Here is a 22754-nt window from a genome sequence, read left to right on the forward strand (position 1 = left end):
GCACGCACACACGCACTTGCAGGGGGGTTTGGTCTCCTTTGAGGAAGGACAAACCACAACAGGGCACCACGGGCAATGCTCCGAGAAGCATCCCCCTTGCAAATCTCACCCCCACCCACCCCGACCTGCCCCCCCTCCAGCGCCCACCTCCGTCCGGGTCCCGATCCGGGAGGCGCCCCAAAAGCCCCGCTTCTCTCCTCCAGGCGCCTTTCTTGGACGGAAGGGGAAGAGGCAGGCGCAGCGATCCCCGCTTCTTCCGGCTCCCGTTCAAAGGGCGTCCAAGGGGAGGGGCTCTTCCTTCGCCTTCGTAGCTCTAGGTTCCTCCCCTTCCCCCCTCCTGCAGGAACGGGGGGGGGGGAGACGGAAAGGCAGAATCAAGGCGGGGGGGGCGTTAAAGGGCTCCAAAGAGGAGGAAAATGGCGGGAGTGAGGAGCTTCCTCCGGGCGGCCCAAATTCTTCCAGTTCTGGTGGAAGGAAAGACTCAGACGAGACACAAGAGTTCCTGTCAGCAGAGTCTGTTCACAAATATGCGAGGAGAGAAAAGGAGACAAACGAGCAGGGAGTTCAGGCTCTCGACAGACCCGGATTATGTTTCTCTCCTTCCAAAGGGAGACTCACAACAGCCGAGAAAAAATGACGTCACATCAGCTTCTTCCATCATCTGCCTGAACGGCAGGACTCCTCACTTTGCCCTCATTAATTCCATCTGCTCTGTTTCGCCTTTACCACACCGCTTTTTTGTCATAAATTTATTATTATTATTATTATTATTATTATTATTATTATTATTATTATTATTATTATTATTATTATTATTATTATTATTATTATTATTATTATATAACAGACAAATAATAGACACAACACACATGCTGGGAAGTGTTTACCATATTACAAAATCTAATATATAATCTTGACTCCATAACTGTGTTACAGTACTGAAATCTTTAACCTATGTTATAGTCTCTGCTCATATTTATTTCTGGGCTCAGTAATAATACATTTTTCAGTTTTCTTTAACATAACTTCTCAAATTCTTAGAAAATATCTCTAACTCCTTCTCCCATTATAAGCCCAGATGAACCTTATAATTATAAATATTTATAACCATATTTTTTCTATGTAATTTCTTATATAATACATTTTTTATCTATTTCCAAAATCATTTTACTGTCAGTCATTCACCACCTATACAAAAGAGTGTCCAAAGTTGGTGACAATATTTTAACCTGAATTTCTAATTTCTAACACACTTTTTGCCAGTTTTGAAGTGCCATCTATAGAAGATCTTTAAAATATTTTGTCACAAATTTACTGATTTAATTCCTCTGTAATTATTATTCCACATTCAAATCCAATAATATATATCTAAATTATAGCCAAGACTTTGTACCCTGTCTCATCACTGCTTTCACTCTTCTCTGAATTCTCTTCTAATAAACAAATATACATTTTTGAATAATCTTCTCATAAAAGCCCATCAATTTATCTTTCATCAATCTTTATTCTTAAATCTTTTTTTTCTGCTGTTCCCGCTGCTCTGGTAAAATGGTCTTCAATCGGAATAATCCATTCCACGCCCTCTTTAAATCCTGAAGTTACCACCTTAATTTCTAACGTCTTTTGATAGAAAGATATTGACTCGACTTGAAACTTACCTTTGTGTTACGAACCGAAAAAGCCGTGCGGGAGGTGGGGAAAGAGCAAAATCTCAACATTCAGTTAACCGTTGGCCAGTGAAGAGGGTGCGTGACTGCTTCCTCGCTCTTCCCAGCGTTTTAAGAGTGGATTTGGAGGCAGTCTTCAGACTGCCTGATATTGCCTGGTACAGTGCTGCACGGACTGTATTTTTATTTTTTGGCTTTTTTCAAATGTTGGATTTTTTCGATTTTTAAAAGGTGTTCCCTACGTCCTTTCCCCAAAAGGTGCCTGTGTTTGCTTGTCTTGATGGAAAAGGTACTTTTCAAGGTGATCTGTCGCCTGAAAGATGCTTGGTTTTTCCCAGAAGGTGCTTGTCTTGGCTGAAAAGATGCTTTTCAAGGTGTTCTGTTGAAAAGGTGTCTGCGCCCTCCTTCCCTCCCTCTTTTCTTCTTTTTTTTAACATAAATCATCTTAGATTAAAAGGAAAAAAAAGAAAAAACTGCCCCTAGTGGTAGGAACAGATTAACCGGCTTTGCATTAGTTCCTATGGGAACTAATGATTCGAATTACAAACCACCCCTGGACCTAAGAACCAAAAACAGTCTGAACGGCTTAATTCGTTTGCAATGCATTCCTGTGGGAAATACTGATTCAACTTAGGAACTTTTCGACTTACAAGCTTCCTTCTGGAATGGATTAAGTTTGTAAATCGAGTGTTGGCTGTAAATCTAAATTTGGCTGGGGCAGTTTTAATTTATAATCCACCATTCACAGATCACAGCAAAGCTGCTTGGGGGGTCCCCCTTTTTCCATATTAACACCCAAAATTCTCACCAAGTGCCTCTGTTAAACGCTCCCTTTAAGAACACAAATTGTCTTGAACCTCTTCTGTTATGGGTCTCCATATGCCATTGAGGGAGGACAGGGGGATGAGAAAGAGATTTCCGTCCATGTATTTTAACTTTCTTTTCTCTTTAGAGTGTTATGCAGTTAAAAATCCATTTTTCAGAGATACAATAACAAAACCGTTTAGAAAATAAAGTTCTCCCTTCGATTTCAAAGAGAGATTGAGTAACAACTAATTTGGCTCTGAATTGCCCCAATTTAGCTGGCTTGTATTCTTGGTTTATTTATTTTGCCACTTTGTTAATTTCTTCTCTACTTGTAAGTCAGCAGCATCAGTTTCAACTGTACTCACTGATGAGAAATAAAAGGTCAGTTTGTGAGGGTCGCTTTGTCTTCGCCTCCCCCGACCCCAATAAAACAGGAGACGCCTTAGTACCAAACAACTTGTCTTCATTTATTAACTGGGGGAAGGGTATAGAAGTGTCTATTAAGCTGGGGATAAACTTCTCTTGAGGGAGCAACGGCTCAATCGGGGGCACCCAATCTTCGTCAAACGGATTACTTGACTTCAAAGCCCATGGACCAGCCTGAACCCGTGAGGGTTCTTCGGGTTCGAAGCCAACTGGATCTGGTATCAATAGTGGGGTGGCCTCTTCATACCCGGCATATCCCCAGGGTACATGGTTCTCCGTCCCTGAGTCACCCCAGGGTCCTGGTAGCAACCCAGTTTCCTCAATTCCTCCAGATGCCATCGCCTCTTTTCTTCTCTCTCTTTCTCCACTCTCTTCTTCTCCTCAACCAACTTACGTCGCCACTCCCTGGTCTCTCTTTCTCCCCAGTAAGAGGGGCGTACTACCATTTCTCTCCTTCTCTTCTCCTCAGCCTCCCTCCTAGTGAGACGCACCTGTTCCCACTGGCCGGTCCAAGGGTCTTGGATGGACACCCATTCCCATCCACCCTCGTCCACGTCACTCCAGCTACTGACTTCCCCTGCCGCTCCCTCCTCTGGCTCCTTCCAACCTCTTCCCGCCCAAACCTGAGGAGTCTGGGTCCCTATACTTAACCCCTTCATGCCCCGTTCTAAATCAACGGTATCCACTGCCTGATGTAACATCCGGGGTGGAAATGGCTTTGGTGCTGTCTGGGTGCCCACGGAGGCTCTAGGGCGAGATGGCACTCCCAACATCACCTCACGACCCGGGGAGCGGGTATCACACATCCCCCCCCTCCAAGAGTGCCGTCCGCTCTTACTCGCTGCGCGCCCACGGACCCTGCCGAGAAAAATAGTCGACATTAGTATGCTCTTTGCCTTTTCTGTATCTTACTTGAAAAGAGAACGGTTGTAAAGCTAAGTACCACCGACTTAATCGTGGATTGGTTTCTTTCATTCGCTCCAACCACTGTAATGGGGTATGATCGGTGACCAAGTCAATGGGAGCTCCTAATAAGTAATATTTAAGACTATGGGTAGCCCACTTGATGGCTAAAGCTTATCTTTGTTCTCGGGGCGACAACTTACGACTCAAATACAACACCGGGTATTCCACCCCTTCTTTAACCTGTGATAAGACTGCCCCTATACCCCGATCCGATGCGTCAGTAAAAAGGGTAAAGGGTATATCAAAATCAGGTGCAAACCTAACTGGTAATTCACAAATGATTTCTTTCAACGTTTTGAACGCTTTTTCTTGGGAAGGACCCCATATTACTTTCACCGGGGCCTTTTTCCTCGTTAAATCAGTTAGCGGAGCAGCTATGGAGGCAAAGTTCGGCACAAACTGGCGGTAATAACCTACCAGACCCAAAAATTGTTGAACTTCCTTCTTTGTCCTGGGTCGGTACCACTTAGATATTTTGGTCACTTTCTCCTCCTGGGGTTGGATTTCTCCTTGCCCGACTTTGTATCCCAGGTAATCTACTTTGGGCAGCCCTATCTTGCACTTCTTAGGATTAACAATCAAACCTGCTTCGTGTAGCCTCTCCAGCACCCTCCTAAGGTGGGATACTGTTCTTCCCAAAAAATTATAATGTCGTCAATATAGGCGGCTGCACAATCTTGTAGGGGTTCCAACACCCGGTCCATTAATTGTTGGAACGTTGCAGCTGCCCCATGCAGCCCAAACAGCATCTTTTTGAATTGAAATAAACCCTTAGGGGTACAGAATGCCGTTTTCTCCTTATCTTGGGGCCTTAACGGGATCTGCCAATACCCCTTTGTTAAATCGATTGAACTGAGATATTTAGCCCCCCCTAGCATTAACCTTTCTGAAGTCAATACAGAACCTGAGAGATCCATCAGGTTTAGGAACCATTACAGGGAAGCTTCTCCAAGGCCCATTGGATGGTTCTATGACCCCCAGTTTAAGCATTTACTCTACTTCTTGGTTAATAACCCCCGTTATGTGTCGGGGCCAAGACCTTCCACTAACTCTCACAATGTTACCAGGAGGTGTTTCTATAATGTGTTCCACCAACTGGGTACACCCAGGTATTGGAGAGAATACTTGGGGAAAGTCTTCCTTCAACTGCCCCGCTTGTTGTTTTTGTTCCTCTGACAAGAGGTCTCCTACAACTATGTCTCCTCCCGAGGTCAGGTCTTCTCTTTTGGGACCCAACTCGTCATCTACCTCAGTCCCGAACAACACTTCTCTATCTATCCATTCTTTTAACAAATTCACGTGGAACACTTGGGTCTTCTTTTTTCTATCTGGGGTCTCTATTTCATAATCTACTTCATTTATTTTCCTTAGCACTTTGTAAGGCCCATGCCACTTAGCCAAGAACTTGGAAGTGTCTGTGGGTAATAGTACTAATACTTTTTGCTGAGGTTCAAAACTCCTCGGGCGAACCTTTTTATTATAGTAGCCCTTTTGTCTAACCTGCGTTTGTCCTAGATTCTCTCTAGCCATCTCCCACGCCAATTGTAAACTATTTCTCATCTCAACTATCTGCTGTAGCGCACCCTTGGAATGATCTTCCCCTTCTTCCCATTTTTCTCTTATTAAATCAAGTACCCCCCTGGGTCTTCGGCCATACAATAATTCAAAGGTGGCGAAACCCGTGGAGGCTTGAGGGGCCTCCCTAATCGCAAACATCAATGGGGCTAGGAAGGTATGCCACATCTTGGGTTTTTCCATTGACAACTTTCTGAGCATACCCTTCAAGGTCCGGTTAAACCTTTCTACTAGCCCATTGGCTTGAGGATGATAGACAGAGGTTCTCAAAGGTTTAACCCCTAACAGGTCCCACATCTGCTTGAATGTCAGGCTCATAAAATTAGAGCCTTGATCTGTTAACACCTCTTTTGGAAAGCCCACTCGGGAGAACATCTCTAATAACTCTTTAGCCAATACTTTAGCTGTGGTGGACCTCAGGGGCACTGCCTCTGGGTACCAGGTGGCATAATCAATGATTACTAGTATATACTGATGCCCCCCCCCGCTGATTTGGCTAGCGGTCCCACAATGTCCAGAGCAATTCTGTCAAATGGTCTATCTACCAGAGGCATGGGTATGAGCTCTGCCCCCGGTCCTGACTTAGGTTGAGTCATCTGGCACTTAGCACAGGACCGACAGAACTCTTCCACATCGTGGGCCATCCCTGGCCACCAAAACTGCTGTTTTACTCTATCCAAAGTCTTTTGTGCAGCCAGATGTCCCGCCACTGGTAAGTCATGAGCCCAATGCATTACCCAAAACTGCAGGCCCTTTGGAATTACCAGCTGGGATTCTTCTTCGTTGGACGCCTTGTTTACGTGATACAGCAAGCCTCCCCTCAACTCAAATCCTTGCACCCCTTCTGGGGTAGTCCCTTCTGCCAGCGCTTGCTGTAAACAGTTGTTAAGTCCTGCATCATCTTGTTGGAGGCTTCGTATCTGATCTCTAGACAAATTCATAACTTCTAACTCCCTGGCCTCAGTTTCTTCTTGGACCCAGCCTATTTCCCCGGGCGCCTTAGCTAAATTGCTCAGTCCAGGCCCGTCTCTCCCTAGCAGCATTTCACGGGTCATACCGGGAACTATCCCCACTTCCATGTCTCTTTTAAGGCCGTCTACCTCGACCTCGGCCATAGTAGTCGCATACTCTTTCACATCCCCGTGAATGCAACGGATTACAGCAATCTCAGGCAAACGTTCTCCCTCTAGCTCTTTTACCAGCGTTTTGCTGCATCCGGTATCCACTAAAGCCTTCTTAGTTTGTCCATTAACTCTTGCCTCCACTACCCAACCCGGGTGGTTCTCCTCACCCACCTTGGTCATCCTGGTACAAGCCTCAGCCCACGCACACTCCGTAACGGGGCAATACTTCCAGATGTGGCCGAACTGGCCACAGCTGAAGCAAGCGGTCATCTTCTCCTTTCCCAGGTTCCAGGTCGTCGCTTGTTTTGAGGCCGCTGGGTTGTTCGTTACTGTTGGCCTAGGTACCCGCGTTCCTACCAGGTTCGCATACTCGATTCGGTCGGGTCTGTTCTTTTTGGCCCCTGTCTCTGTTGCTCCGCGAAAGTCCGCTTGCCCGCTCGCCTCCGCCATTTTCTCCCTCTGCTTAGCTCCTTCTGCTTGTGACGCACTTCGAATTTGCCATGTGTCCTCAGCCTCTAGGTAGTCTTCCAACAGCCTCACAGTGCCCTCTAGGCTGGAGGGTTTGTTCTTGATGACCCAATTCCGAGCCCCACTGTTTAGAGTCGAGATTAACTGTTCCATAATCACAATTTCTAAGACTTGTTCCACTGTCTTCCCCTTTGGTTGTATCCACCTTGTGGCATTGACCCTTACTTTTTGGGCTAGTGTCCTGGGGTGCAGCCCGGGTTTCAACTTTAATCCCCGAAATTTCCTCCAGTAGGCCTCCTCGTTTAAGTTGAAGGTGTTCAAAATGGCCGTCCGTACCATGTCGTAATCACCCGCTTCTTCTGGGTCTAGGGTATCTACTATTTCTTGGGGTAATCCGGTGAGATATGGGGTCAATATGAGTGCCCACTGATCTTTCGGCCAATGCGCCGAGGTGGCAATCCTCTCGAATGTGTGTAAGAACGCTGCCGGGTCGTCCTGAGGGCCCATTTTCTGTAACTTAACCGGGGGCCGCGTTGCTATGGGTTGTTTCTGCCCGGCGCTCTCTGAGGGCTGGTTTATCTGAGGGGATTTCAGCTGTTCAATTATCATCCGTTGCTGATCGGCTAGCTGTTTTAACAAGACCTCCTGCCCTTCAGTTATCCGTTGCATCCATTTCTCCGTGTCTGTGGGTTGCGGGGGAGGCCCCACGTTCTGGGCGCCAATATGTGAGGGTCCCTTTGTGTTCGCCTCCCCCGACCCCAATAAAACAGGAGACGCCTTAGTACCAAACAACTTGTCTTCATTTATTAACTGGGGGAAGGGTATAGAAGTGTCTATTAAGCTGGGGATAAACTTCTCCTGAGGGAGCAATGGCTCAATCAGGGGCACCCAATCTTCGTCAAACGGATTACTTGACTTCGAAGCCCATGGACCGGCCTGAACCCGTGAGGGTTCTTCGGGTTCGAAGTCATCTGGATATGTTAAGGGAGTGTGCGTCTGTGACTTTATCTTGTCTCTCTCAGAGTAAAGCGCAGATAAACGCACACAACAGCTTCTTCTTTTCAGCAGTGTATTTACAAAATATATACAGGATATACATACATACAGCACTTCAGTATTCAGTATTCAAACCGGCAGCATGACATGCAGACATCAGTACACAGGAGAAGAGAATGACTGTACAGAGTTCATTTCTTAAATACAGTTCTGGCATCAGTCTGGTCCAATCCCGTCTAAGGTGACTTCATGCACACAGGTGTGGCAATCTTCATATTGCAGAGAATTGCATCAGTCAGGGATGAAGGAATGACGTCATCTTTATCTTGTTCTGCACACACACATATTATGTTCAGGCTATATAAAAATTATATACCTTAACACTCCTCCTAATTTTTAAATTGCCTGAACCCATTACACATTCCCAATGCATCTATACACATTTCATGCTTTTGAGCACACAACGGTTTAGTCAATATGTCTGCAATATTTTCTTCAGTCTTACAATATTCTAATTCAATTAGTTTTCCTTTTACAGCTTCCCTTACGTTATGATATTTAATATCAACATGTTTGCTCCTGTTTTTTACTCTATCTGTTTTGGCCATTTGTATACAGGTGGTATTATCTTCCATTACTTTTATTGCATTATCTGTTTTACACTTTAAGTCTTTTGTTAATTGTTTATACCAGATTAATTCAGAGCATAAATCTGACAAGGCAGCAAACTCTGCTTCAGAAGTTGAGATTGCTACAGAATTTTGCTTTCGTGATTTCCAACCAACTATATTACTTCCAAATTTTATGACAAATCCAGTCATAGATTTTCTGTCTTTTTCATCGTTGGCCCAGTCACTATCCACATAAGCTGACAGTTTTAAATTTTTTGATGGTTGCAAAGTTAAACGATAATTATATGTTCCCTTTAGGTATCATCATAATGTATAAACCTTTTCTGTGTAAAACCTTGTGCAACCAACCTTGCTTTATATCTGTAGTTTCCGTCATTTTGCAATTTTCTTTTGAACACCCACTTACTACCTATTACCTTATGCTCTGCTGGTAGTTTGGTTTCAGTGAACATGTGATGTTCCTCCATGGAATTCATCTCCTCCTCCATGGCCTCTAACCACTTATTCTTCTCATAATCAGGAAGCTTCAAAACATCTTTATAGTTTCTGGGCTCAATATAAACATTACACACTGTAATTCCACTCACTCCAAATCTACTGGGTGGCACACCCTTATTTGCCCTCTGGGACCTCCTGGGACCATGTGAATTTGTGTGTGTTTCTATCTGACTACTAGTGTGTGCTTCCTCCTCTTCGTGTCCTTCCTCATCACTACCTTCTTTTTCTTCTTCTTCTTCTTCATCTGTAGTAGCTCCTCCTTCTTCATCATCAGCACAGGACTCCACGCCATGCTTAAGTGTTCCTGTCTGTCTTAATTGACTTTTTCTTTCGTGTAGAGGGATGTATAACTGTGAGTTTGCATGTACTTGGTCCCAGTTTTCCCCTTCATTAAAACTGGCTGACCTAGAGATTATCACACTTCTATCCCCATCAAAAAACCGGTATGCCTTTGAATTGGGTTCATACCCTACAAATGTCATTTTTCTTGTTTTATTTTTACCTTTTCTTCTGAGTTGTTTCGGGATATGCACCCAAGCCGTGCATCCAAACACCCTCAAATATTTTAAACATGGTTTCTTACCGTATAACAAGAAATATGGTGTGTCATCTATCGAGGAAGAATAAATTCTGTTAACCAAAAAGTTAGAGGTTAGTATCGCTTCACTCCACAGACCATGACGCAACCCAGAGTCTGCCAACAATGCATTTTTCATCTCTTGTAACACTCTGTTGCGTCTCTCAGCAACACCATTCTGAAATGGGCTATATGGGCTCGTTTTTCTATGTCTAATTCCCAGGCTTTCTAACCATCTTTGAAACCTAGTGTTTGTAAACTCTGTACCTCGATCCGTTTGCAACTGCGCCACCTTGTGGTCAAATCTCCTCTCTACTGAAAATAACCATTTTCTAAATGTATCAAATACTTCTGTTTTAGATCTTAGTGTATAACAAAAAGAAAACCTTGTAAAATCATCCACTAGAACCATTGCATATTTCGCTCCTCCTAATGATGGAGGAAATGGTCCCATTAAATCTGCATGAACTAATTCAAATGGCCTGGTTGTGACTCTGTCACTTTTCCTCCCTTTTGGGGCCACATTTGTCTTGCTACTTTTACAGACATTACAGTCCAAGTAATTTTTGCATTCCTTTATGTTTACATCCCTGGCAAAATGTTCCATTTTCTGTAATGATCTAAAATTTACATGACCCAGCCTCCTATGCAGTAAATGTATACAGTTATCATGTTGTGGTTTGTTTGTATGTATCACATGTGCACTTTCATGTGTCTGGCTCTTTAACATGTACAGATTGTTTTCTTGCTTCACTTTTGCAACTATTTTACCATTTTTCTTAATTATACACTCCTGTTTCTCAAAAGTGACAGTGAACCCTTGCTCAGCCAACGCTGATACACTTATTATATTAAACGACAATTCAGGAGCGTAAAATACCCCACTTATCTCAGTATTCAACGAAGGAATGTAAACAGTTCCTTGTCCTTCAACGGCCGTCTCTTGTGAATTTGCCATCATCACACTTCTGAGGCTGGTTTCATCTAAAAGACAAAAGAGATCCCTATTATTTGTCAAATGTACGACAGCCCCCGAGTCAATGAGCCACTCAAATGTGTGGCTGCCGGGAACCTTGTCCCTCGTTCCTCTGGTAACCAAGGAGACCGGCCTCATGTCGTTTCTTTGTTGAAACCGTTTGGAGACCTTCTTCCTGCCTTCTCTGTTGCTTGGAGGACTTCCGCTTTTGTCACAGTTCCGTTGCAGGTGATTGGTGGATCCGCAGAGGAAACAGGCTTTCGTCATCATCACTCTTCCTCTTTGTTCTCCGTCTGCCCGCCTCCTGGGCACGCTGCCATCAGCGTATCTCTGTCTCTCATGGTCAGCACGCACGTGGTTTGCCTTTTTGTTCAGCATTCTCTGTTTTAAATGCTGTTCCTCCTGGAGAATTCTGTTTGTCACATATTCTTCTGAAAGCTCTGTTTCTGGCATGCTTTCCAAACTTGTTACTAGCATGGAGTAATCGTCATTCAGAGAACTTAGCAAAATATAAACGCGCTGTTCCTGAGGGAAGACAACATTCATTAATTGCAGTTGATTAAACATGTCCTTCATATTTTTTAAGTGTTCCGAAGCACATTCATCCTGTTTCATCCTGCATTGAAACAACCTCCTGGTAAGAGAAATCTTTGTGCCTGTCGTCTCCCTCTGATAAATGCCTTTTAGTTTATCCCAGACTGCTTTTGCTGTTGTCAGTCCTTGAATGTGGGTTAGAAGCGAATCTTCAATGGCCAAAATGATCGTGGCTAGAGCTCTCTCATGCTCTGCCTCTTCCTCCTCACTGGGCTGCACTGGGGGGGCTGTAACGTAGCGAAACAGACCCTCCTTTCTCAACAACATCTCCGCTTTAATTGCCCACGTTCTATAATTATTTTCATTCAGTCTATTTATGGCCAGGCCACCTATATTTCCTCCCGTGCTGTATGCCATCCTTGCAGCTCTCTGTATCCTTCCCTTCCCCGGGTTTACAGACGAACTGGTTTCACTATCACTGCTGCTTAGGCTCTCCTCCTCTTTCATTTACTCATTTACTCACGTTTGCAGCGCAGCGGAACGTTGCTGGGCGCATAACCTCTGTTAAGGGAGTGTGCGTCTGTGACTTTATCTTGTCTCTCTCAGAGTAAAGCGCAGATAAACGCACACAACAGCTTCTTCTTTTCAGCAGTGTATTTACAAAATATATACAGGATATACATACATACAGCACTTCAGTATTCAGTATTCAAACCGGCAGCATGACATGCAGACATCAGTACACAGGAGAAGAGAATGACTGTACAGAGTTCATTTCTTAAATACAGTTCTGGCATCAGTCTGGTCCAATCCCGTCTAAGGTGACTTCATGCACACAGGTGTGGCAATCTTCATATTGCAGAGAATTGCATCAGTCAGGGATGAAGGAATGACGTCATCTTTATCTTGTTCTGCACACACACATATTATGTTCAGGCTATATAAAAATTATATACCTTAACAGGATATCCCCAGGGTACATGGTTCTCCGTCCCTGAGTCGCCCCAGGGTCCTGGTAGCAACCCAGTTTCCTCAATTCCTCCAGATGCCATTACCTCTTTTCTTCTCTCTCTTTCTCCACTCTCTTCTTCTCCTCAACCAACTTACGTCGCCACTCCCTGGTCTCTCTTTCTCCCCAGTAAGAGGGGCGTACTACCATTTCTCTCCTTCACTTCTCCTCAGCCTCCCTCCTAGTGAGACACACCTGTTCCCACTGGCCAGTCCAAGGGTCTTGGATGAACACCCATTCCCATCCACCCTCGTCCACGTCACTCCGGCTACCGACTTCCCCTGCCGCTCCCTCCTCTGGCTCCTTCCAACCTCTTCCCGCCCAAACCTGAGGAGTCTGGGTCCCTATACTTAACCCCTTCATGCCCCGTTCTAAATCAACAGTATCCACTGCCTGGTGTAACATCCGGGGTGGAAATGGCTTTGGTGCTGTCTGGGTGCCCACGGAGGCTCTAGGGCGAGATGGCACTCCCAACATCACCTCACGACCCGGGGAGCGGGTATCACACAGTTACTCACAGTTCATGTAGTCAAGCAAGAATCTTCTTCACATTTCCCACCTTGGCAAGGTTAGGCAGCTAATTCACCAGAAATGCTGTCTCCCAGGCCAGATGCTCTGAGAAAAGAAACTCTCACAGATTGCTGTCCGAATTCTGAGTTTTTCCAGCTCTCCTGCATTACAAGCCCTACTCTCCTATAGAACGTGCCTCCCCCTTCCACTGCTGGGGGTCTGCTGATCCAGAGTTTACACACCGGTGCCCAGAGCCCTGGGATTCCCTCTGCTCTTGCTGCTGTCACGTTGCCTCCCCGGAAATGAGATACTAAAGGCCTCCAACTCTGTTTTTTTGTAAATAAATTCTAACTGAATTACAATGTCAAAACCTTGACCATCTCTTCCTTCGTAATCCTCATCAGACCAGCACAGACCTCTAGGGTTTGGCTCATGAAACTTCAGGCAGTCGAGTCCTGGCCACTGGACTTCTTATCCACGGAATCAGGATGAGGCCCATTTGCCAGGACTCACCTGCCCGAGAACCTAACCTGGAGGATGGAGAATCTTCCTAGATCAATGGGGTCTGGACCATGACAGGATACATGACCCAGGCGGGGCCTTGAATTGGTCTTGCAAGGGGGGGACCTGGTCTGGTCCCAAAGGGAGCAGCCATGAGGAAGGGCCAATAGGCTTCTGAGGAATCAAGGAAACAAGCTTCTTTTTCATGACTATAGAAAGAGTTGGTACCCTTAGCTCAGAGTCTCCGGTTGGCTAGGCAGCCCCACAACTGTGGATCGGTATTTGCTGCCGCCTGTTTTATGAAACCAGGAAACTCGGGCCAAGGAAACGTGCTCTGATATCTTTTATCTGAAAAGGTCTGTTACCCAAGGGGTTGGGGTGACAGTCCAGGATAAAGATTTGGGGAAGCCTCAGATGGTGGTGGAGTAATCACCTCTTTCATGGAAGCCCCCATGCTCCATGCGGAGTCTAAATGTCTCCCTGTCATGGACGCTGGAGCAGCAGCTTCTTCCTGCCAATGGGAAGGGGGTTGGACTAGATGACCTTTGGATTCCCTGTCTGTTCTTCATTTGGTGGTTCCTGTGACGTGTGCCATGACGTCACCTGCCTGTCTTGGCTAAGGCTGGGGTTTCCTGGCCTATGGCAGGACAGGACGTGGGTCTTAAAGGGGTGGAGTTTATGTATATAAGGGTAGAGTGCAAAGAGAAGGGGAGAGGGTTGAGATAGGGTTGGAGAGAGAGTTGAGTGAGGGCTTGAAAGAAGATCTGTAGACAGGGTTAGATATAGGTTAGGTAATTGAGTGTTAAGTAACAAAGAACTGTGCAGGGTTAAAGTCTGAGAAATATAGTGTGACAAGTGATTCATTCAGTTATTTACATTTTATTTTTGTATTCAATAAATCATCATTTTTATTTTGAAATCCATAATAAGTCTGATGTGTCAGGTTTATGTGTGGTTGGTGGCAGCGAAGTTGTGTATGTGTGAGTGAAGGATCGTGGCCTGTCATCTCTTGTGGTGACGTAGGAGGAGGTGGCAGTCGCGACAGTTCCCAACCTTGGGGAACCCAGGAGTTCCTGGATGGCTCTTCCCAGAGACTCAGGCCAGCAAAGGTGGTTGGGAAGGATTGTAGGAATTGTGGTCCAAGAACACCCGGGCCACCCAAGGTGGGGGGGGCACCCACTGCTAATGAGGAACAGCCTGTCTCTTCAAACCTTCAAGACCTCCTTGAGTGTCCCCTTCCATTCAACCTAAGATAGGGCTGACTGTGTGAATGTCAGTTCCTTTTGGGATTCCTCGGACCTTCATCCTTAGATATCAGAGGCATGAAAGATAAAACATTGGCACAAGATTTATGAGTTAGTTGTTTAAAGTGCTTAGTGCTACCCTCAGTGTTTTACCACAGCATGCTATCTAACAATATAAAATCACATTCACAGATTGCTGCCTTGTTGTGCCGAAAGGGTTTGAGTAATTCAGAGAAGCTATGGGATATGCCATGCAGGGAAACCCAAGACGGACAGGTCACAGTGGAGAGTTCTGACTAAATGCGATCTACCTGGAGCAGGAACTGGCAAGCCAATCCAGTATCTTTGCCAAGAAAAACCCATGAGCTGGGAAAAAAGGCTAAAAGATATGACGCTGGAAGATGGGCCCCTTAGATATGAAGCCGACCAACATGCTACTGAGGAAGAGCAGAGGACAAGGACAAGTAGCTCCAGAGCTAATGAAGTGGTTGGGCCAAAGCCAAAAGGACACTCAGCTGCAGATGCGCCTGGAAGTGAAAGGAAAGTCTGATGCTGAAAAGAAAAATAGTACATAGGAACCTGGATTGTAAGACCTATGAACCTTGGTAAGTTGGATGTGGTCAAACAGGGGATGGCAAGAATCAATATTGACATCCTGGGCATCAGTGAACTAAAATCGCCGGGAATGGGTGAATTCAATTCAGACAATTATCATATCCACTATTGTGGGCAATTATCCTATAGAAGAAATGGAGTAGCCTTCATAGTCAACAAAACAGTGGGAAAAGCTGTATTGGGATACAAACTCAAAAATTATAGAATGATTTCAATACGAATCCAAGGCAAACCTTTCAGTTTCCAAGTTTATGCACCAACCACTAATTCTGAAAAGCCTGAAATTGTCCAATTCTATGCTGACTGGAAGGACATATCCTTAAACTGAGGCTCCAATACATTGGCTATCTCATGAGAATAAAAAACTCCCTGGAAAAGACCCTGATGTTGGGAAAGTGTAAGGGAAAGAGGAGAAGGGGACGACAGAGGTTGAGATGGTTGCACAGCGTCATCAAAGCTATCAACATGAATTTGACCCAACTCCGGGAGGCAGTGGAAGACAGGAGGGCGTGGCATGCTCTGGTCCATGGCGTCACGAAGAATCAGACATGACTAAAGGACTAAACGACAACAACATGAAGACTTACAACACCTTCTAGAAGTAACACCAAAGAAAGATGTTCTTCTCATTCTAGGGGACTGGAATGCTAAAGTAGGGACTCAAGAGATAAAAGGAACAACAGGTAAGTTTGGCCTTGGAGTTCAAAACAAAGAAAGGCAAAGGTTAATAGAGTTTTGTCAAGAGAACAAGCTGGTCATCACAACCACTCTTTTCCAACAACAAAAGAGGCTACTCTACACATGGACATCATCAGATGGGCAATACCAAAATCAGATTGATTATATTCTCTGCAGCCAAAGATGGAGAAGCTCTATAAAGTCAGCAAAAACAAGACCTTTATTTCTTTATGTATGTATGTATGTATGTATGTATGTATGTATGTATGTATGTATGTATGTATGTATGTATGTATGTATGTATGTATGTATGTATTTAATTAATTAATTAATTAATTAATTAATTAATTAATTAATTAATTAATTAATTAATTAATTAATTAATTAATATCCCGCCTATCTAGTCCTACAGGACCACTCTAGGCAGCTTACGACAAACATATGGCAATATAATTAAAACAATTTTACATAAGGAAAAAAAACATTAGACAGGATGGAGGAAACACTAGGAAAGAAGAAAAGGAAAAATCAGGAATTAACTGAAGGGAAGGCCTGCCGAAACATCAGTGTTTTTAGTTGATTTTTGAAAATACCCAGCGAGGGAGCCGCGTGAATGTCAGGAGGAAGGTTATTCCAGAGGCGAGAAGGCCCGATTTCTTGTCTTTTCTTTCCGGGCCTCCCTCGGCGTTAGGCTCCTCAGCCTCACCTCCTGACTCGCGTGAGTGACACAGGTAGAACTTGGTGGAAGTAGGCGTTCCGCCAAGAATCGAGGCCCTAAGCCATTTAGGGCTTTATACATAAGCATCAACACTTTGAAGTCGATGCGGAACCGGATGGGCAGCCAATGCACTGTGGCCAGACTGGGAGAAATATGTTGGTATTTTTTCACACCAGTAAGGAGTCTGGCCGCAGCATTCTGCACCACCTGTAATTTCCACAGCAGCCTCAAAGGCAGCCCCACGTAGAGCGCGTTACAGTGGTCTAATCTTGAGATTACGAGCGCATGTACTAAGGTAGTGAGGGCCGCCACATCGAGATAGGGCCGCAGCTGGGTTATCCGCCTAAGATGATAGAAGGCGGTTCGGACCACAGACGCCACCTGGGATTCCATAGTTATCACCAGGTCCAGGTGGATCCCCAAGCTGCGGACCCCATCCTTGGCAGGGAGGGTCACCCCCCCAAAGGAGAGGGAGTTTCCCAAACCCCCCACTGTGGGGACACCCACCCTCAGCACCTCCATCTTGTCCAGGTTCAGCATCAGCCCGTTCTCCTGCATCCATTCGCCAGGCAGTGCTGAAGGGACAGAACGGCATCTCCTGCAGAAGGTAGAAAGGAGATGTAGAGCTGAGTATCATCAGCATACTGATGACATCGAGCTCCACACCCCCGGATGACCCCTCCCAGCGGCCTCATATAGATGTTAAACAGCATTGGGGAAATAATCGACCCCTGTGGAACCCCACAATTGAGACTCCACGGGGTCGAGAAACTCTCCCCAAGCTGTACTCTCTGGGGGCAGTCCTCCAAGAAGAAGCGGAGCCAAGCCAACGCAAGGCCCCCAATTCCCAACTCAGAGAGCCTCTCCAGGAGGATACCGTGGTCAGTGGTATCAAAGGCCGCTGAGATATCGAGGGGGACCAGCAGGGACACTTTTCCCGTCGGCCTCCCTCAAGGGAGCAACGCCGTTTCTGTACCATGGCGCGAGCAACGCCGTTTCTGTACCATGGCGCAGCCTGAAGCCCGACTGAAATGGATCCAAGGCATCTGTTTCGTCCAGGTGCGCCTGAAGCTGATCAGCCACCACCCTCTCAACTACCTTGCTTAGAAAAGAAACATTGGCGACGGGCCTATAATTCCCAATCCGTCCGCTGCCAAGCTTGGTTTCTTTATAATGGGCCTAATGAGTGTCTCCTTGAGGGCAGATGGAAATCTACCCTCAAGGAAAGACCCATTAATTATTACAATGGCCCATTCCGTTGTTGTAGGCCTGGCCGCTTTGATTAGTCAGGCCGGGCAAGGGTCAAGGGAGGAGGTGGTGGCATGACAGCGATCAAGAGCCCTGGCCACAGTGTCGGGCGTGACAGGCTGAAAGGAGTCAAAAGCCACCAGGCAAGACGGAGCACTGGACATCTCTGCTCGACTCACTGTGTTCAAAAAGGGAGACAGGTCCCGGGGGATGGCCTCCACTTTAGCTTTAAAAAATGCTGCAAATTGGTCCGTGAAAAACTAGGGGAAGGCCCATCACCCGGGCCAATTCCGGATAGGTCGCACACTATACAGAATAATTCCGCCTGCTGGTTGGACGCTTCGCTTATCCGGTTAGCGAAGTATGCTCGACTGGCAGCCTTTACCTTAGCCAGGTAAAGGTTAGTGGCGACCTTAACAGCTATCCAATTATAATCCGTCGGGTCCTTTCTCCATTTGCGCTATAGCCGTCTCATAAACCGCTTTTCACGCCCTAAGGTCCTGGTTAAACCAGGGCGCCGGGCGGGCTCTGCGTTGGAGAGGGCGCTTAGGTGCGATCATGTCTACAGCCCTAGCCGCCGCAGCAAACCAGCTGCTGGTCAGAGTCTCGACAGGAGCGCCAGCCAGGTCAGTCATAACACCTCTCATGGTATCCTGGAATCCAATCGGATCCAGTAGTGTTCGAGGGCGGACCATAACAATAGGTCCCTGCTCCCTGCGAGGGGGGAGGGCCATGTTGAGGTTACATTTTATTAGGTGGTGATACAACCATTACAAAGGCACCGGCTCAAGGTCAGTCACTATCGGACCACTCTTGCTCCAATTGGTGGAAAAAACCAGGTCAAGTGTGTGGCCGCCCACATGGGTGGGGCCGATGACATGTTGGGACATGTTCAAGAAGGCCATGGTCTCCAAGAACTCAAAAGCTGGTCCAGAAATCTCTGCCCCCGCGTGCACGTTGAAGTCCCCCAAAACCAGCAGCTTCGGGGAGCTCAGCAGTGCCACGGAGACAAAGTCCACCAGCTCCGGTAGGGAAATGGCTGGGTCGCGGGGAGCACGGTAGCCCAGCAAGATCCCAATACCGTCCCTGGCCCCGATCGACATGTGGAGAGCCTCCAGACCCGGCTTTACCACTGAGGAGCGCCTCATAACCTCCAAGGTGGATTTATAAACAATGGCAACTCCCCCCCCCGTCCTTCCAGTCTACCCTGGTGCTGGACAGCATAACTGGGCGGACAGATGAGTGCTAGGGGTGGGCCCCCCTCTCCGCCTATTCATGTTTTGGTTATGCAAGCCAGGTCTGCATCCTCCTCCAGGATAAGGTTGTGGATTACCTGGGCCTTATTGGATGCAGACCTGGCATTCAACAGCACCAGGCGTAGAGTGGAAGGATGACTGAGCTGGCTGCCTCGATCCTGAGGGTTGGTCACAGTCTCAGAACAATGGACAGCCTTCAGACATCTGTCCATTGTTCTTCTTACACGAGTAGGGACTGTGCCGCCGCCATATCTTCCACTACCCGTGATCACAGAAATATTTTGAGGCCCCTTGCTGGGAGGGTAGGCCTTCCACCTTGAGCTGATTGTGGCTCTGATCATCAGCTTCTTATGGCAAAATTCAAGTTTAAACTGAAGATAGTAGGAAAAACCACAGGCTAGTCAGGTATAATCTCAGCCAAATCCCTTATGAATACAAAGTGGAAGTGAAGAACAGATTTAAGGAACTAAATTTGGTGGACAGAGTGCCTGAAGAACTTTGGATGGAGGGTCGTAACATTGTACAAGATGCAGCAACAAAAACCATCCCAAAGGAAAAAAAATGCAAAAAAGCTAAGTGGCTGTCCAACCAGGCCTTACAAACAGCAGACAAGAGAAGGGAATTAAAATGCAAGGGAGATAGGGAAAGTTACAGAAAATGGAATGCAGACTTCCAAAGAATAACAAGGAGCGATAAGAGGGCCTTCTTAAAGGAACAGCACAAAGAAAGAGAGGAAAATAATAGCAAGGGGAAAATCCGAGATCAGTTCAAGAAAATTGGAGATATTAAACGAACATTTTGTGCAAAGATGGATATGATAAAGGACAAAAATATTAGGGACCTCACAGAAGCAGAAGACATCAAAAAAGGTGGCAAGAATATACAGAGGAATTATACCAGAAAGATCTGAATGTCCCGGAAAACCCAGAGAGTGTAGTGTGGTTGGTGACCTTCTGCCAGACATCCTGGCGACCGAAGTCAAGTGGGCCTTAGAGAGTATGGCTAACAACAAGGCCAGGAATGGCATTACAATTGAACTACTGGAAATCTTAAAAGATGATGCTGTTAGAGTGCTACACTCAATATGGAAAATTCAGAAGTGGCCAGAGGATTAGAAAAAAAACACTCTACATCCCAATCCCAAAGAAGGGCAGTGCCAAAGAATGCTCCAACTTACCGTACAATTGCACTCATTTCACACACTAGCAAGGTTATGCTCAAAATCCTTCAAGGCAGGCTTCAGCAGTAGAAGTTGGATTTTGAAGGGGCAGAGGAACTAAAGACCAAATTGCTAACATGAGCTGGATTATGGAGAAAGCCAGAGAGTTCCAGAAAAAACATCTACTACTGCATGAACCACAGCAAACTATGGCAAGTCCTTAAAGAAATGAGATTGCCTGCCCACCTTCTCTGTCTCCTGAGAAATCTATATGTGGGACAGAAAGCAACAGTTAGAACTGGATTTTGAATAACTGATTGGTTCAGAATTGGGAAAGTACGACAAGGCTCTATATTGTCTCCCAGATTATTTAACTTATATGCAGAATACATCATGCGAACGGCTGGACTGAATGAATCCCAAATGGAATTAAGATTGCTGGAAGAAATCTCAGAAACCTCACATATACAGATGATACCACTCTGATAGCAGAAATTGAGGAAGAATTAGAAAAATCTTAATGAGGGTGAAAGAGGAGAGCACGAAAAATGGTCTGAAGCTCAACATCAAAATATTTAAGATCATGGCCTCTGGTCCTATCACCTCCTGGCAAATAAAAGGGGATGATATGGAGGTAGTGACAGATTTTACTTTCCTGGTCTCCATAATCACGGTAGATGGGGACAGCAGCCCCGAAATTAGAAGACGCCTGCTTCTTAGGAGGAAAGCGATGACAAACCTAGACAGCATCTTAAAAAGCAGAGACATCACCTTGCCAACAAAAGTCAGAATAGTCAAAGCTATGGTTTTTCCTGCAGTGATGTACGGAAGTGAGAGCTGGACCATAAAGAAAGCTGACCGCCGAGGAACTGATGCTTTTGAATTGTGCTGCTGGAGGAGGCTCTTGAGAGTCCCCTGGACTGCAAGGAGATCAAACCTATCCGTTCTGAAGGAAATCAACCCTGAGTGTTCACTGGAAGGACAGATCCTGAAGCTGAGGCTCCAATACTTTGGCTAACTCATGAGAAGAGAAGACTCCCTGGAAAGGACCCTAATGTTGGGGAATTGTGAAGGCAAGAGGAGAAGGGGATGACAGAGGATGAGATGGTTGGACAGCATCATCGAAGCTACCAACATGAATTTGACCCAACTCTGGGAGGCAGTGGAAGACAGGAGGAGCCGGTGTGCTCAGGTCCATGGGGTCACTAAGTGTCGGACATGACTTAACAACTGAACAACAACAAAAAAGTCCTTAAGACTCAGTATAGTGTAATATCTCTGCCATGGATAAGCTTGACCATTAAAAAACACTTTACTTTGAAAGTACATAGACATGCGCTTGGTGATTCCTCAGAACTCACAACACATCTGTAAGGTAGTACTTCTCAATGGTAGCCAGTTAGTGACCTTTCCATTCCACTGGATTTAAGCCTAACCCTGCTGTTCCAAGAGACTAGTCCTCATTTAAGATTTTATAATTACTGTATTTTTATTAAGAAAATATAGATTCATAGAAATAGTTTGTTTGCTAAAACAGAGCATAAAACATACCCAAAGATTCCAATAAGTAAAGCTGCTAATTCTCTTTAAAAGAAGAAAAACTATATTCTAAGCTAATTAGCTTCTAAAAAGGGCTATTCACCCCTCCTCCTTCTGTCTCTACGTTCTGTAAGCATTTTCTCACATAGCACATTTCATTCCGAAACTCCCCTCTCCAAGCTTGCAAAGCTAGGAGAAGCTTCCTTTACAACCCATTCTCCATCTTTTTCTGCATCACTTAGCCCTCCTCCTACTTGACCCATCTTAGCTGTAAACCAATTAACTTCAAAGAAGAGTAACACCATTCTCCACCCCAAATTCCCACGCTGGGGCCAGGTGTTTTATCTCATTCCCAATTAGGATGATATTCTTGTTTGGTCTCCTGGGCCTCTCGCTTCCTCCTTTGTTTTTCTTGGAGTTCTCTCTGTACCAGCCTAGTTGTAAATTAGGAAAAACACTGGCATGGCTCTTACTACATTCCAAGGCCTTCAAATCATTTCACTTTGAACCTAACAGGTTCCATTTTCCTCTGACTACAAATCCCACTCTCCTTAAAATCATCACAGAACTTGTAGCATGAATAAAAGCCAACAGCGACATAGTTTACCTCCTGTTCCAAAGGCTGGGCAATTTTGGTCAGGGCGAGAGTCGGGATTTTGATGCAGCTGGAAATAGCCAAAATTTAATTGCTTCCTATTTCTTTTTAATGTGAGGGATGTGCCCTTGAATGGGAGGAAATAAGGCAAAAACAGCTGCATCATTCCATGAGACAAGCTCAGATTTGGCCTACTGCACTTTTTCATTTGGTATTTTGATTGATTGATTGTCTTGTCAGGATGGGGAAGGGGTCAAAACAGCCTTCGGTGCTCCGTTGGTCTACTATTCCAGATTCAGAGATTGCTGGTTTTACAGTGGCTCCAGGAGTGAAGGTGTTTCACAAAAGGGGCCACAATGGTATTGAGATCCCCATCTGCCACATTCACGGTTTCTACCACAAGGCGAATGACGCCACTTAGAGGAAGAGCGGTGAG

At 45.6% G+C, this 22754-nt stretch overlaps 2 protein-coding genes and 1 long non-coding RNA gene across 3 annotated transcripts in view; 1 reads left to right on the forward strand and 2 right to left on the reverse strand.

The window, feature by feature from the left end:
• LOC144587409 (uncharacterized) overlaps positions 1–333 on the reverse strand; it is a 36043-nt gene extending 35710 nt beyond the window's left edge. The window contains exon 1 of the transcript XR_013542557.1: positions 148–333. The gene's annotated coding sequence lies outside the window, so the exon portion shown is untranslated. The remainder of the gene's footprint in view (positions 1–147) is intronic.
• Positions 1–22754, forward strand: part of LOC140703737 (uncharacterized) — a 465058-nt gene that overhangs the window by 356532 nt on the left and 85772 nt on the right. The gene's annotated exons all lie outside the window — the stretch shown is intronic.
• Positions 8086–12202, reverse strand: LOC144587424 (uncharacterized). Its single transcript, XR_013542580.1, has 2 exons — positions 11770–12202; positions 8086–11237 (listed from the first exon to the last, which is right to left on the reverse strand). It is a non-coding gene; the product is annotated as an uncharacterized LOC144587424 (long non-coding RNA).

The sequence above is a fragment of the Pogona vitticeps genome, chromosome 2 (assembly GCF_051106095.1).
Source record: "Pogona vitticeps strain Pit_001003342236 chromosome 2, PviZW2.1, whole genome shotgun sequence".
NCBI lineage: Eukaryota > Metazoa > Chordata > Lepidosauria > Squamata > Agamidae > Pogona > Pogona vitticeps.